Consider the following 7,492-nt stretch of genomic DNA (forward strand, 5'->3'; position numbering starts at 1 on the left):
TTTTTGCAGTTTTTGGTCAGGGCTGGGTTTGAACCTGCCACCTTTGGCATATGGGGCCAGTGCTCTACTCCTTTGAGCCATAGGCGCCACCCCAATTTGAGTAATTCTTTCAGGAAGACTGTGTGAGTAGATGTCTGCGAGTATTCATGAATCTCAGTGTGTAGCATAGAAAACTGCTATCCTCTATCAATTCAAAAAAATTCCTAGGGTCTGGCCTGGTGGCTCACGCCTGTAATCCCAGCACTCTGGGAGGCCGAGGCAGGTGGATCACCTGAGCTCAGGAGGTCAAGACCAGCCTGAGCAAGAACGAAACCTCATCTCTAAAAATAGCTGGGCATTGTGGTGGGTGCCTGTAGTCCCAGCTATTGAGGAGGCTGAGACAAGAGGATCACTTGAGCCCAAGAGTTTAAGGTTGCTGTGAGCTGTGATGCCATGGCATTCTACTCAAGGTGATAGAGTAAAACTCTGTCTCAAAAAAAAATTATAGAAGTGATACAATTTCATTGTAAATAATTCAAACTTTGCAAAAAGAACTCCCCCCAACCACCAAAACAACTCCCCCCAAAAGCCAAAGGTAATAAAAAATCCCTCATAGCTTCACCTTCCAGAGATAGATATGGTTAACGGTTCAGTATACATATAATCCTGCAGATTTTTGTACGCATATGTTAGTGTCTAGTATCATTACTATAAAATGGGAACATCCTTTCCATATTGCTTTCACCTTATTTGATGAAATGGATTCCTTTTCTACCCCATTTTTGTAAATGATCTCTGCACGTTTCCTCCTCGTAGCTGCGGGCATGTTCACGTCTGAGATTGTATGATGCCTTCATCCTTGAATAGCAAACAGACTGTGGAGGAGATTCTTTGGTTGCAGCCTTTTACAGCACAATGGATGAGTCCAACCAGCAGCAAGAATGTTTACGAACCTGAACATATTCAGTCCAGTGGCTGTTCTATTGACTTACCTCCCGTGCCGTGGAAGAAGAAGCCAGTTTTGTCTCCTATTCGCACACTCATCGGGATCGTCCTCGTGTATGCGCCTGCACACGCATGCGTGTGTGTGTGTTCATGTTCTTTGCCCTTTGTTCTCTCCCTCTTTGTTTTTTTTTAGACAGAGTCTCACTTTGTTGCTCTGGGTAAAGTGCCCTGGCATCATCATAGCTCACAGCAACCTTGAACTCTTGGGTTCAAGCCATCCTCCTGCCTCAGTTTTTTTTATTTCTAGTAGAGATGGAGTCTCAGTTTTGGTTAGGTTGGTGTTGAACTCCTGAGCTCAAGCAATCTTCCTGCTTGGATTATAGGCGTGAGCCACACTTTGTTCTTTTATTTTTCTTTCCTTCTTTCTCTCTCTCTCTTTTTTTTTTTGAAACAGTGTCACTTTGTTGCCCTGATAGAGTGCAGTGGCATCATAGCTCATGGCAATCTCAAACTCTTGGGCTCAAGAGGTCCTCTTGCCTCATCTTCCCAAGTAGCTGGGACTACAGGCACCAGTCACAATGCTTGGCTATTTTTAGAGATGGTGCCTTGCTCTTGCTCAGGCTGGTCTCAAATTCCTGAGCTCAAGCAGTCCATCCACCTCAACCTCCCAGAGTGCTAGGATCACAGGGGTGAGCCACCACACCCAGCCTCCTTTGTTCTCTTTAGAACTGGTTGTATCATTTTACTGGCTTCCTTGTTTTTATTTATTTATTTATTTGTTTTTGAGACAGTCTCACTTTGTCACCCTCATTAGAGTGCTATGGTGTCATAGCTTACAGCAACCTTAAACTCTTAGGCTCAAGTGATCCTCTTGACTCAGCTACAGACACCCACTACAATGCTGGGATTTTTTTTTTTTTTTTTTGAGATGGAGTCTCACTGTGTCGCCCTTGGCAGAGTGCCATGGCATCATACAGCTCACAGCAACCTCCAACTTCTGGGCTTAGGTAGCTCTTGCCTCAGCCTCCTGAGTAGCTGGGACTACAGGCACCCACCACAATGTCCAGCTTTTTTGTTGTTGTTGTTATTGTTGCAGTTGTCATTGCTGTTTTAGCTGGGCAGGGCTGGATTCGAACCCACCACCCTTGGCATATGGGGCCGGCGCCCTTACCCACTGAGCCACAGGCGCCACCCACACCAGGCTATTTTTTAGAGACAGGGTCTCACTCTTTTTCAGGCTGATCTCAAACTTGCGAGCTCAAGCAATCCACTTGCCTCGGCCTCACAGAGTGCTGGGATTACAGGCTTGAGCCACTGTGCCTGGCCATGGGTTCCTTATTAACAATGAGTTAAATAAGACCTTGAACACACTGTCATTTTCTGTTTTTTTGAAAATTATCCTTTAACAGTACTTTCCTGAAAAGCTGAGAAAGGGTGTATTTGGCACTGTCAGCGACAAGGTAGCAGGCGTGACTCAATGCTACTGATGAATGGTGGAATGGAAATACTCAGATACAATGTGACCAGAGCTACATCTAACATTCATAAGAAAAAAAGACTGCACAAGGTATGCCAAAATGCGCTAGACCATTAGATGTTGTTCTTTATTTTATTTTCCAAAAATTTAAAAATACAGGCTGATGCTGCCTTCGTTAGAGAAATCTAGTGAAGCTGAAGTCTAAACCTGTGCTTTATTGATGGATTAATGATTGTTTTATGCATCTCGAATGGCTGGGGAGAGGCCTCCTGGTCTTCATACAGCCCTTGGGATCAGTGGGCAATTCCGCTGGTGAGTGAAGGAGCATCTGATGACATTAATAATGACAGTAAGAATAATAATAATGATAGCAATAAAATAATCAGTGTATAGACTGCTTCAGGAATTGTGTTCAGCAGTATCTCATTTAACCCTCTCAATAACCCTTTGAAGTAGGTACTATCAATATGCTCATTTTATAGGTGAGGAAACTGAGGAAATTAGGCAACTTAGGTGGTTTAGGTGACTTGTACAACTAATATGTGGTGGAGCAGGGATTGAAACTTGGGTTATGGCTCGGTGCCTGTGGCTCAAGCGGCCAAGGCTCCAGCCACATACACCTAAGGTGGTGGGTTCGAATCCCCAGCCCGGGCCCGCCAAACAACAATGACGGCTGCAACCAAAAAATGGCCAGGCGTTGTGGCGGGCGCCTGTGGTCCCAGCTACTTGGGAGGCTGAGGCAGGAGACTCGCTTGAGCCCAGGAGTTGGAGGTTGTTGTGAGCTGTGATGCCACAGCACTCTGCCCAGGGGGATAGCTTGAGGCTCTGTCTCAAAAAAAAAAAGAAAGAAACTTGGGTTATTAACTTCGTTGCTACCCTGTGTCACATGGGGAATGCTAGAAGGAAGTTCTCTTCTGAAAAATCATCCCCATTGCTGCATCTAGGATCTCAGAGTCAATTCATCCCTGAAGCATTTACTGGACTTCCTCTCTGTCCAGGCCCTGAGGCTAAGGCATGGCCAGAGTGTTCAGGTAACCCAGGAGCTAGGAAGAGTGGGTAAGGAGGGAGCACTGCCATGGGACACAAAGGAGGGGTACGGGCAGAGGGGAAGGGTTAGAGGGGCTTCCAGGAGGAAGGAGCAGCACACTCAGTCTTCAAGGACTAGAAGAGCCTGCCTGGTAAGCGAGTAAGTGTTGGTAAGGCATTCAGGGCAGAAGATCTGACCCAAGTCTACATATCCTGTCCTCCTGCCTCCAGTGTCTCCCCTGCTCCTGCCCTGGCTACCAGAAGTCATTGTGTTTGATGGGAAGGCAGGCCCTTGAATATGCCGGTTAGAGCCCACCTTTGCCCAGGATATGTAGACTTGGGTCACGCTAACTCAGGCTGACCTACAGATCGTTTCTTCCCAAGTCCTCATGGTGGGCAGTAAGATGCAGCCCTCAGAAGGCCACAGCAGTGGGTGTGCAGAGGGTGTGGGGAGAGTGGCCAGAGCAGGCCCTGGGAGGTCTGAGAAAGGAGTCTACACATCTCTGAGGTTCGGCAGGCCCAGCACACATTCCAGAACACTTGCCAGGGCCTTCTTAATTCATTTCTCATTTTCTTTAGGTTGTCCAAATTGGGTTTCTGTCACCTGTAACCCAAAACTCCTGCTAACTTGGCCCCTATGGTGGTCAGACTCAGGACAGAGTCATTCACGCTAACTCAGGCTGACCTACAGATCAGGAAGCTTAGGATGTGTTTACAAAGAGAAATGTGACTGCTCATTGGTCTGTCATGTCATTATTGCTGGCATCTCCTTTCCCTGAGGAAAACTCACCTGGATTGACAAACGGCCTCTGGGAACCTGCTTGATAAGCAGGCCTCAGTGCCAGCAGAGATTTTTACAGATAGTGGCTTCAAGCTAGAATTGCTCAGGGGTCAAAACTGTTTCTGTTAAGGGCCAGGCAATAAATATTTTAGACTTTGCTGAATCTGTTGCAGCTATTCAGCTGTGCGACTGCAGTGTGAAAACAGCCAAAGATGAAGCATAAATGAGTAGGCATACCTGTGTCCCACTGAAACTTTATTTATAGACACTGAATTTTGAATGTTATATAATTTCTTTCTTTTTTTTTTTGAGATAGAGTCTCAAGCTGTCATCCTGGGTAGGTGCCATGGCATCACAGCTCACAGCAACCTCAAACTCTTAGGCTTAAGCGATTCTCTTGCCTCAGCCTCTTGAGTAGCTGGAGCTATAGATACCCATCACAATGCCCGGCTATTTTTTGGTTGTAGTTGTCATTGTTGTTTAGTAGGCCTGGGCTGGGTTCGAACCTGCCAGCCTCGGTGTATGTGGCCAGCGCCCCACCCACTGAGTTATAGGCACCGCCTGAATGTTATATAATTTCTATGTGTCTTAATATGTTATTCTTCTTTGATTTTTTCAACCATTTAAGACTATAAAAGCCAGCTGAACACAATGGCTCATACCTATAATCCTAGCACTTTGGGAAACCAAGGCAGGAGGATCTCTTAGGACCAGGAGTTTGAGACCAGCTTGGGATTGAACATAGCAGGACCCAGTCTCTACAAAATAATAATAAAAAAATTTGTTTAGCATAGTGGCACATACTTGTAGTCCCAGATGCTCACTCAGGAGGCTGAAGCAGGAGGATAGCTTGAGCCCAGGATTTGGAGGTCACTGTGAGCTATGATGATGCCATTGTACTCTAGCAACAGAGGGAGACTCTGTCTCAAAAAAAAAAAAAAAGAGAGAGAGAGAGAGAGAGAATATAAAAGCCATTCTTAGCTCTCAGACCAAGCAAAAACTGGTGGTGATGGAACAGATTTGTCTTTTGGCCCTGTAGCTTGCCAGCTGTTGGCCTAGGACATGAACTCTTATGCCAAGAAAGAGGATGGTTGTCAAGGAGGCTGGACTTCTGTGTCAGCTGGACAGGAACACTGCTGGGGCTGCTGCCAAGCTTGTTGCACTGACTCCCTCTTCTCTGGCTATTCGGACCATCCTCTTTAGTTAACACCATCTTACAGAAGAAGTTAGGACCATGAGTCATTTAAGTGCTTGATGATAAGGAGATTTCAGGTCGGGCTTCCCAAATTTAGCCACAGACCATCTAAGGGCAGCTGTCCTGCCCCCAGTCCTTGTGAGAAACAGCTCATATAAGCCTATCCCACCTGTACAACTGTGGGACATAGTTGGCTACAGTCTCTGGCCCAAGGACTGACTTAGAAGCACGGGCTATCTTTTGAGAAGGGCCTTTTTTTTTTTTCTTTGGAGACAGAGTTTCACTCCGTTGCCCTGGGTGAGTGCCGTGGTGTCATAGCTCAACCTTAAACTCTTGGGCTCAAGTGATCCTCTTACCTCAGCCTCCTGAGTAGCTGGGACTACAGGTAGCCATGACCATACCCAGCTAGTTTTTCTATTTTTAGTAGAGGCGAGTCTCACTCTAGCTCAAGCTAGTCTTGCACTCTTGAGGTCAGGCTAGCCATCCACCTCAGCCTCAAAGAATGCTAGGATTACAGGTGTGAGGAACTTCGCCTGGCCTTGAGAAGGGTCTTAAAAGACCCAGAGGGAAGCTGCCATTAAAGGTGGGCTCTGGGTGGAGGTTGAGTAGAGTCGGGGGCTGGGGTGGTCACAGGAGGCCAGGTACCTGCTGAAGTTATGAAGGAATGGCGATTGTGGGTGAGAAAGCAAGATAGATGGGGAAAGATAACAGAGTGGTGCCCTGGAGGAAAGAAGACAGACTGCCAGATTGAATGAAAAGCAGATACAGCAGCTGAATCCCAGAACTTCCCCATTTTCTGGCTGTTCCTGAGGTTTGACTGGGGGTCTTCACTACATCTTTCTAACACCCCTGCCTCCTTCCTGGAGGAATCTGGGCAATCCCAACACCGCTCAGACACTCTCAAACCGGAAGCCCTGCCAGGAGCCCGGCCTTTCTGCCTCTAGGTGGGCTCATCGTCCCTTCCTCATAACTTTCTGATCTCACTCTTCAAGGGAATTTTGCCCTGCACTCTTAGTGTCTGCAGATTGGAATTTGCCTCAGCCAAGAAAACTCACTGTTGGGTGGCCTGGGCCTACCTTCCTGGCCTTTTGAATGGGTGTCTTGTAGCACGTACCATTTACTGAGACAATGCTGAACTTTATCTGAGTCCTGTGCCTCCCAAAGGGAGCAATGGTAAGTAAGTTCTCCCACCCCTTTAAATTCTAGGGAAATGACTAACCACAAAGGACCACCTTAATCTCACATCTTCAAGAAAAGACGGGCCTCCATCCTTTCTTACTAGTCCCATAAGACTGGCTGACAATTCCGTTTACTATTGTCTATCTAAAACCCGTTCCCTCCTTTTTCTTTGAGATGTTCCTCGTTAATGTATGCTCTCTCAATTACAATAACCTGAATAAAATCTTCTCTTTAATTGTCCATTTTGCTTTCCCAATTACCAGAGTTGTTTTAAACGTCAGCTGGGTGGGGCATCCAGAGTACCGGCTTCCAATCCTGGCTCACCGAGGCTAAGCTCCCTTTGGGGAGGTTCCAGGTCTCTGGAGCTCCCTAAGGGCCCCTTAGATTAGAAATAGGGTGAGTGTTCCTTTCCGTCTGGCGGCAGCCATCAGGTGAGCCAAGATGGGTGCATACAAGTACATCCAGGAGCTGTGGAGGAAGAAGCAGCAGTCTGATGTGATGCTCTTTCTTCTGAGGGTCCGCTGCTGGCAGTACCGCCAGCTCTCTGCGCTCCATAGGGCTCCCCGCCCCACCCGGCCAGATAAAGCGCGCAGACTGGGATACAAAGCTAAGCAAGGTTATGTCATATACAGGATTCGTGTGCGCCGCGGTGGCCGCAAACGCCCAGTTCCTAAGAGTGCAACCTATGGCAAGCCTGTGCACCATGGTGTTAACCAGCTAAAGTTTGCTCGAAGCCTTCAGTCTGTTGCTGAGGAGCGAGCTGGACGCCACTGTGGGGCTCTAAGAGTCCTGAATTCTTACTGGGTTGGTGAAGATTCAACATACAATTTTTTGAGGATATCCTCATTGATCCATTCCATAAAGCTATCAGAAGAAATCCTGACACCCAGTGGATCACCAAACCAGTCCA

At 47.1% G+C, this 7,492-nt stretch overlaps 1 pseudogene across 1 annotated transcript in view; it reads left to right on the plus strand.

Annotated features, from left to right (window-relative positions):
* The first annotated feature begins 6,993 nt into the window (after window positions 1-6,993).
* Window positions 6,994-7,492, plus strand: part of LOC100958980 — a 1,536-nt pseudogene continuing 1,037 nt past the window's right edge. Inside the window, exon 1 of the transcript XR_001161031.1 lies at window positions 6,994-7,487. The product of XR_001161031.1 is annotated as a 60S ribosomal protein L15 pseudogene (transcript). The remainder of the gene's footprint in view (window positions 7,488-7,492) is intronic.

Source organism: Otolemur garnettii, unplaced genomic scaffold (genome assembly GCF_000181295.1).
Source record: "Otolemur garnettii isolate 467f Iridium unplaced genomic scaffold, OtoGar3 scaffold00011, whole genome shotgun sequence".
In the NCBI taxonomy this organism is placed as follows: Eukaryota; Metazoa; Chordata; class Mammalia; order Primates; family Galagidae; genus Otolemur; species Otolemur garnettii.